Source organism: Panthera uncia, chromosome B1, assembly GCF_023721935.1.
Source record: "Panthera uncia isolate 11264 chromosome B1, Puncia_PCG_1.0, whole genome shotgun sequence".
NCBI lineage: Eukaryota > Metazoa > Chordata > Mammalia > Carnivora > Felidae > Panthera > Panthera uncia.
Window position 1 is genome coordinate 196,252,157 of NC_064811.1, and position 9,371 is coordinate 196,261,527.

The 9,371-nt window shown below is 41.2% G+C and overlaps 1 long non-coding RNA gene across 1 annotated transcript; it reads right to left on the reverse strand.

Annotated features, from left to right (window-relative positions):
* Positions 1-91: 91 nt before the first annotated feature.
* LOC125923493 (uncharacterized) lies at positions 92-8,146 on the reverse strand. The gene is made up of 3 exons (XR_007458059.1): positions 8,064-8,146; positions 2,193-2,385; positions 92-373 (listed from the first exon to the last, which is right to left on the reverse strand). It is a non-coding gene; the product is annotated as an uncharacterized LOC125923493 (long non-coding RNA).
* Between the last annotated feature and the right edge of the window lie 1,225 nt (positions 8,147-9,371).

Here is a 9,371-nt window from a genome sequence, read left to right on the forward strand (position 1 = left end):
AAACTGCTTTCAGTCTGTGAAACGGAAGGGCCATCTCTCTTGTTTGAAAGGGTGATGTCAAGGATCTGCTAAGATAATACATTTACATGGATTTCTCAGATGTCTCAGATTAGGAGGCAAAGGCCGTTGGATCCTTAAATGACCATTATCATTATTAGAAACCACGTAGCTTATCATGGCATTCAGTCAATCAGCATAACATTTTATTAATTGCATTTGTCAGCTGAAAAGGAATTGCTTGTGAGGGCTTCCAAATGCTAGAGTTAGAAACATTTTGTTTTTGTATCTCAGTTATTGCTTATACCTTTCAAAATATTCTCTTCTTGAAAGCAATGCAGTTGGACCCAGTGTCGAAGCAGCATGAGTCCACATTCTAGAAAGGAAGAAGCAGCAGTGATTACACAGAGTTAACAAAGACAGAAAGATAATTTAAAAAAAAAATGTTTTTATTACGTTTCTTTATATTTGAGAGGCAGAGAGAGACAGCATGAGTGGGAGAGGGGCAGAGAGAGAGGGGGAAACAGAATTCGAAGCAGGCTCCAGGCTCTGAGCCCTCAGCCCAGAGCCCGACATGGGGCTTGAACCCACAAACTTTGAAATCATGACCCGAACCGAAGTCAGACACTCAACCGACTGAGCCACCCAGGTACCCCGAAAGGTAATTTCTAATCTCTATAAAATTGTCTTTAAAAGGCAGGTAAATATTTTGTTTGCAAAAATGATTATTGTTAAGGAACGTTTCATGCATTGTACATGCAATTTTAAGTATTATAACTCTCTAATACAAATAACTTGCCAAACTCCCGGTATTTGTTTAGAAAAGAATAGAAAAAAAATCCGAGGGTTGTCTAGAAATTATTTTTCTAGAAATGTTTCTTGAGACCTTTCTTTTGAAATCTTTCTTCTTTTTTTAATTTTTTAAAATGTTTATTTATTTTTGAGAGAGAGAGAGAGAGACAGAGCATGAGCAGGGGAGGTACAAAGAGTGAGAGAGGGAGCCATAGATTCTGAAGTAGGCTCTGGGCTCTGAGCTGTCAGCGCAGAGCCTGACGCGGGGCTCGAACCCACGAGCTGTGAGATCATGACCTGAACCAAAGTCGGACACTCAACCGACTGAGCCACTCTTGAAACCAAGGCACCCCTTGAAATCTTTCTGAAGGCAGTCCTGAAAACTGAGTTGGCTCTCCCTTCCATTACCATTAATAAAATGCATTGTGATTTTTTGTCTTTACTCATCCAACTTCCCCACTAAACCCAAATTCATTGGTGCCAGGAACTTCATCTGTTCCAGATTTACTCAATCCTCAAACTCAGAGTTTTAGAACCCCTGACTCTATCCATGGTACATTGGGCATAGTGCACAGAGAAACTGGCCATAAGTAGAGGGGGACAGGGATGATTGCTCCATTGAGGGAGCATGAAAAGCACAATTGTGTCACATGGCAGATTTGGTCATTATGAGGATGTGGGATGTCTGAATTGGAGACTTGCAAGTGGTGCCATTACAGCAATGACAAGATTTACAGGGGACCCTAAGGATGGGAGGCTGAGTGCACAATGGTTTTGATGCCAAAGAGATCAAGGAATTGAGAGGTTGGGGTAGATGGTGATGCCCCTGTGGACATTGCAGTGCCCAAGAAAGAAGTAACACTGGAAAGAGAAAGGTGCTACCATGTTCAATGATGAAAGCTGAAGTTAGGGTTAGGGTTAGGAAACTGCCCCCCAGTTTCTCTGTGCTCTAATGATGTTTGGGGGTATTTTTAAGTAAAGTACAATGTGGAGGAAGCAACATAGTGAAGGCACCTCTGCTGCATCTGCAGGATAAGGCTATGGTAGCTGTCAGAGGTTTCAAAAACCAAAAGCCACTGTTGGAAAAGGCTTCAGCTGGAAGCCCCAGGATCGGAAGAGACCTCCCAGCCCCTCCCAGCCCCGCCCATGGTTGTGAGCATACTATGAGAATTTAGTAGATGGATGATTGGATGGATGGATGAATGAAAAGAAAATTAATTAGGTGAATGTATGAATAAAGAAACAAAAAGAAAATCAATCAACATGATTATCCTTTGTAGAGCCTTGTCTTTTCGTTTTGCATGTTTTGCCTTCTATCTCAGAATCGTAGAGTTAAAACCCACGCAAGCCTACTTGAGTTCTGTTCTTATGGACCTACGTTCTAGGATGTTTCAGATATTCACTAATACTATTTTCCTTTGGAAAACTCAAGGTTTGCCAGAATTCCTCAGGCTTTTAAATGCCAGCTCTGTTGTAGCCGCAAAGAAATGCCACACCTGTATTTATCGTGCTGAACTTTGCTGATCGGTTCCAACAACGAAATCACAGTACATTACAGGGACCAAAATGTGTCGCCTTTCATCTCATTGCTTTGGCCTGTAGTATCAGAAAGAGCCAATCAGTGAATTATAATCTGTGACCTCAACAATTCAGAATGCTCTAGATCCCGGAATTATTTACAACAACCAGTTCTATCCAGCGTAATAAATAGTTACGCAGAAATGATGCACGGGGCACTTAGCCGTTGTGAGGAGGCTACAGTCCTAGTAAAAGGTGGTATGTGTGCCTCAAGGAGCAGAGTCTGAGGAGGATAGACATCCAAGTAAACTGGCATTTAACACTTTCAAATATCTACAGTTTTTCATGAAGGCCATTTTGGTAAGAGGGTGACCTGAGCAGCAGTGCAAAATGCAGGTTTTGAAATTGAAAGACCAGGTTCAGATGCTTTTGCTGTTTCTATCTGTCAGGGTTGAGTTGTGTTTCCCCTAAAAAGCCCAGGTTGAAATCCTAATCCCTACTAACTCCAAATGTCATTTTGCTTGGAAACAGGCCTTGATAGAAGGAATACGGTCACATGAAGACATTAGGGTGCGTCTTAATCCAGTAGGACTCGTGTCCTCGTAAGAACTGGGGATTTAGACTCACAGACAGGCACAGAGGAAGGACGGCCATGTGAAAACAGAGGAGTGCGGACGTGTGTCCACGTGCCAGGAACACCAGTGATGGCGGAAAACCACTGGAAGCCGGGAGGGGCGAGCCTTCAGTTGTTAGAGGGGGCTCCTCCCTCCACAACTGTGAGACCATGCATTTCTGTTGTGTTAAGCCAAACCAGCCTGTGGCCTTTGGTTATGGCAGGCCTAGCAAATGAAGACTTTTTCTACAAGATGCTTGAGAAAGGCACGTAGCTTTCTGGAGCATGCTGACCTTTCCGTAACGTGGAAATGATGTTGCGCAATAGCCGGGGATCTTTTGGTAAGATGAAAAGACATCCCTCATGAGGAACAACTTGTACACAATTGGTTTTTAATGAATGGAAGTTGTTACTATGACATTTTTTAAAAATTTTATTTAAATTTTTTTATTTAGATGGAGAGAGAGGCAGAGAGAGGGAGAAAGAGAATCCCAAGCAGGCTCCACGCTGACAGTGTAGAGCCCAAGGTGGGACTTGATCTCACGAACTGTGAGATCATGAGCTGAAATCAAAAGTCGGGTGCTTCACCGACTGGGCCACCCAGGTGCCCCACTATGCTGTTTTTAAAATAAAGTATTTTCAGACCCTTAAGAATCCTGATCATAAAAAAATCATGAAAACATGAAAATGTTTTTGCTATTTTCTATTTTCATTATAAAGTGTGATTATGTATAAAGTTTAAGTGCTACAAACACTCACTTTATAAGCAATTTATAATTGAAAATTAATCCAAGACTCTAAAAGCATTCTTTTATTCCGCACTTCCATTAAATAGCCATTCTCCCATGCTTGAGGGTATTTCTAGTGAGATGAAACACTTTGCCAAAAATGCATAATTAGCACCAAAATTATTACGCTAATTTTTTTTTATCATGACAATAACAAAGCTTTAGCAGTGCTGTGGTGCTATTTAATTAATTTGCTACGTACATGTTAAAAGGAGGAGTAATAAATGGGGAAATAAAATTAATGCTCATGTTTCTGGGGAAATTCTATTAACCTTGCTTTTCAGCACCAGCATGTAGCGCGGGCTTCCATGCCCGTTTACGTTCACGTGGCGTGAACACCTGCCTGTGTCGACATTGTGCAAACTGACTGTCCTCCACTCACCCTAAAAATGTAACGAGGCTGAGGGCTGGTGTGAGTGAATGATTTGAGACCTAAGACTTAAGATATCCAAGTTTTGTTTTGTTTTGTTTTGTTTTGTTTTTTTAACTCCTCTAACATATAGACACATGGTATTTCTAAAATACAATTATGGGGGCAGCTGGGTGGCTCAGTCGGTTAAGCGTCTGACTTCGCCTCAGGTCATGGTCTCAAAGTTTGTGAGTTCGAGCCCCATCTCAGGCTCTGTGCTGACAGCTCAGAGCCTGGAACCTGCTTTGGATTCTGTGTCTCCCCCCTCTCTCTCTGCCCCTCCTCAGCTTGTGTGCATGCTCTCTGTCAAAAATAAACATTAAAAAATAATTAAAAGAAACCCTAAAATACCGTTTATGAATTTCACACTTTTGAAAAACCTGAGTAAACACACGTAGAAAGCAAAGCTCGCCTGTAAATGCTGACTAAAAATTTCTAAATATACATTGTAGAATTTGGGATTCAGTTAATATAAGGTAAAGGAGATTCCGTAATATTACATTGGAGTACAAAACATAAAATTCAAAATATCAGTAGGTTATTAATTTATGTTTATAAACTTCTACAATATGATTTAGCACTCATTTCTGGTTTTTATAAAGTTAGTCAAATATAACATAAGGAAGATACTTGAAAAACATTGGTGTGATTTTGCTGGAATGCTTTGAAAGCGTTCCAATTAAAGACAGACCATGTTGACCACTGTTAATGCAATACTCACCTGGAAATGTTGATTCATGCAGCCACCAAGAGAATCCAATAAGAGATAGAAATGTTTATTTTTTTTTGGATTAAAGTATAGTTGATACACAAGGTTACATTAGTTTCAGGGGGACAACGTCGTGATTCCACAACAGCAGCCATTATGTTGCGCCATAGCTGGAAGTCTGTGTCTCTCACTCCCCTTCAGCCATTTTGCCAATCTCGCCACATCCTGCCCTCTGGCAGCCATCAGTGCTCCATCTTTACGTGGCTGTTGGTGCTTTTTTTTTTTTTTTCTCCATTTGTTTTGCTACTTTGATTCCACGTAAGTGAGATCAAATGATATTTGTCTTTCCCTGCCTGGCTTGTCTCACTTCGCCTAATTCTCTCTACATCTATTTATGTTGTTGTTGCAGATGGCGAAGCCCCGTTGCTTTTTTATGGCTGAGGAATATTCCATCGAAGAGATATTTTGTTGTTGTTGTTGTTGTTGTTGTGGTTAACTAGGAGCTTGAAATTAATCATGAGAGGATTTTTGCTACATTTTTTTCCAGTTTTATTGAGATCTAACTAACATATGGGACGATGTAATGAAGGGGCATAGCAGAACGATTTGACTGTGGGAGAATTTACGCCATAGAAATTGACAAGTGCCAAACACCAGGGCTGCTCCTTTCCCCCAGAGAGCCAATTGGTAGCTAGTTACTAGCATCCCACTACCGCTAGATGGATATGCCTGTGTGACCCTGAGACCTCCCACGCGGCTGTTATAAAACTCCCATAGTTTCCTTCCCAGCCATACTGAGTCAGCTGCTGCTTGTTCGACCGTTACTGCTATCTCCACCTGTATGGGGCCCTGTACCAGCGACTGTCTCTTCTGACGTGTCCTCCATCCTGTCAGTGGGTACCCTTCCCCTCTCCCCAGGGGCTCTACTGATAGTCCCTGATGTGCCTTGTCCCGTGGCTTCCAGGCTGTCTCCCGCTGCCACCACCTCACTGCTGACCAAGTGCCACTCAATACCGTCAAGAAGCCATCACCTCGCTTAACCGCATTCAGCCTTCTGTAACCTTCATAGAGAATTGACATAAACTTTAAGGCCTGTCCCAATCCCACGCTAACCTGCATGTCTGCACCGTCTCCTACTGATGGAGGAAGGACCTGGTCTGCCATCACTACTACCCTTGGACCAACCAAAAGCTTAGTTGGGCCAACTCTGGTGGAGACTCTCATAACAAAGTTGGCGTTGTCTCACTCACTCCATGCTTACCCATCTCAGATGACTCAGACTTTCGCAGATGTCCGAGTGCAGTTACAATAGATCCCCAGCACTGTTCAGGCTTTCCCCTTATGTTTGCAATGCTTTTTTCCTCTGCCTTTTGTCCACCTAGGATAATCTCATCCATAAATCAAGCCCTCGTTCTACTAGCTTCTCTGTCAATTTGTCTTGACAGTGCAAGAAGGCTTTTCTTTTTTTCAAATTTTATTTTAATTCCAGTATAGTTAGCATACGCTGTTAGATTAGTTTCAGGTATAAAATGCAGTGATTTGACACCCATACGTCACCCAGTGTTCATGGCAAGTGCACTGCTTAATCCCCATTATCTGTTTAGCCCATCCCCCCACCCACCTCCCATTTGTTCTTTATAGTTAAGAGAATGTTGCTTCGTTTGCCTCTCTTTTTTTTTTCCTTTGTTCATTTGTTTCCTAAATTCCACATATGAGTGAAATCATAGGGTATTTGTCTTTCTCTGATTTATTTCACTTAGCATTATACTTTCTAGCGCCATCCATGTTGTTGCAAATGGCAAGTTTTCATTTTTGTTTATGGTTAGTTTTCCATTGTATGTACATACCATATCATCTTATCCATCCATCAGTTGATGCATATGTGGGCTGCTTCCTTAATTTGGCTATTGTAAATAATGTGGAAATAAACCTAGGGGTGCGTGTATCCCTTTGAATTAGTGGTTTTGTGTTTTTTGGGTAGATAACCGGTAGCGTGAATATGAGATCGTAGGATGGTTCTATTTTGAACTTTTTCAGGCAACTCCATACTCTTCCAAAGTGGCTGCGCAGGTTTGGATTCTCACCAACAGTGCACGAGGATTCCTTTTTCTCCACGTCCTCGCCAACACCTATTGTTTTGGATTTTAGCCACTCTGACAGGTGTGAGGTAGTCTCATACTGTGGTTTTAACTTGCATAGCCCGAGAAGAATGTATAACTTCTTCTTCAGTGTTCTCAGTCACTTTTTCTTTTACTCTGTATTTGGTGGTTCTTCTTGGCGGTGGGAAGTTTCTTTACGGTCAGAGAACATTGCTTACTTCTTCATCTGTACTCCACGGTTCAATCAGGACCTAATAGTGTGTGACAAGTAGTAAGTACTGAATAGACAGTTAAGGAAAACGTGCACTTAGCACTCAGTACTTTCAATACTGGTGGAATGTATGCAAGCTGAGAACAAGGTAGAGTACCACATTCTGATGATGTCTGCTGGAGACCAGAAGGCTGACAGCAGGAGGACATGCTTTTGGGCAGCACCGAAGATGTAGATGGTCAGGCATGAGGATTCAGATAAGATGGCCACCCCCACCCATAGCCATAAGCTCTGGTGTTTTATAGGGATCACCAGCTCTGTAGTTGTTGGTAAGACCTGGGCATATCCTCGTATCACAGAAACATATATGATTCATTTCCACAAAGTAAACTTGATTCATCAGGAAAAGCTCAGCTGTGCCCTATGTTTTCTTAATAAAAAAAAAATCTTTAATTCATCTTGGGAGAAAAAAAAACCCTTCCAAAAATTTAGTTTTTAATGGGATCCTCCTGGATGCATAATGGCAATCATATAGGCAAGCTAACAAGAAGAAAAAACAGCTATCCTGAACTTCACACTATCTTAAAATTTGAGTCTTCTTGTAATTTTATCCATATTATAGAAGTCAGCAACTGCCTGTAGAAACGTATTATTAGCAATATTTTTCTATTTTTAAATATATGAATGTATATTAACATAATATATACATATGAAATATTAAGAGTAAATATTAATATTAAATAATATATGTATGTTTAACAACATATATGGAGAACAGACAAAATAATTTTAAGCAGTATGGTGGGCATGTCACATATATGAAATCAAATTTATTGGCATTCTATCTACTAGAACAATCTTATTTAGCACTTCTGAACAACTACAGTTCAATAACATAAATGCAGTAAGTCTAAATACTTTGCCTACCTTAGTGTTGAATAAATATACAAATGTTAAAATTTAACATATTCTGGATGTGACTTTTATTTTCATTGAAATGGATTATGTTGTTCATGGCTGTCTCCAAGAACTTCTGTGTTGCCATGGTTACTGTCCTAGTCCATTCTGGCTGCCATGACAAAAGACCACAGAGTGGGTGGCCTATAAATGGTAAACATTTATTTCTCACAGTTCTGGAAGCTCGACGTCCAAGAACAAGGCACCAGACAGATTTGGTGTCTGGTGAAAGCCAGTGCCCTAAACAGCATGTTCTTGCTCTGTCCCCCTCACATGGCAGAGGAGGTGCAGAAGTTCTGTGGGTCCCCTTTGTAAGGGCACTAATCCCATTCGGGAAGCTCCCTCGTCATGACCTGAGTGCTCCCCAAAGGCCTCCCCTCCTCTGCCATCATGTCAGGGCATTGGACTCCATTGAACAATTTTGCAGGCAAGTAGACATTCGACCTAGAATAGTCACCATGCTTCTGGTTTCAAGGAAGAGGCTAGATGGCACCCTCGGTGATAAGTTGTGTAGATTAGTTATGTGGATCTCCTCTTAAAAACATGGCATAAACAGGGGTGCCTGGGTGGCTCAGTCGGTTGAGCGTCCAGCGTCGGCTCAGGTCATGATCTCATGGTTAATGGGTTCAAGCCCCACGTCAGCTGTGCTGACATCTCAGAGCCTGGAACCTGCTTCGGATTCTGTGTCTCCCTCTTTCTCTCTGCCCCTCTCCCCGCTTGCACTCTCTCTCTCAAAAATAAACACTCAAAGAAAAAAAATGGCATAAACAATAATTGGGAGAAAATTAACATATGTTACAAGAAGAAATTGCCGGTTACTGTAGGTGTGCCTATATAGCATTGATCAGACATTTCATAAATATCTGTGTGCCTTGTCATATCGTGCTTCATTTTGTTGTGCTTCAGATACTGCACTTGGTTTTTTTCTTTATTTTTTTTTATTTTTTTTTTAAATGAAGTTTTGCGGCAACACTGCCCTGAGCAAGGCTATTGACACCATTTTCCCAACAGCATGTGTTGACTTTGTGTATCTGTGTCATGTTTTGGTGATTCTCACAATATTTCAAACTTTTTCATTGCTATATTTGTTACGGTGATAGGTAATCAGTGTTTACAACTTGTTGAAAGCTCAGATGATGGTTATCCTCTGTTAGCAATGAAGTATTTTTGAATTTTTAAAATTTTTTTGTTGTTATTTTTGACAGTGAGACAGTTGGGGAGTTGGGGAGGGACAGAGAGGGAGAAAGGGAATCTGAAGCAGGCTCCAGACTCTGAGCT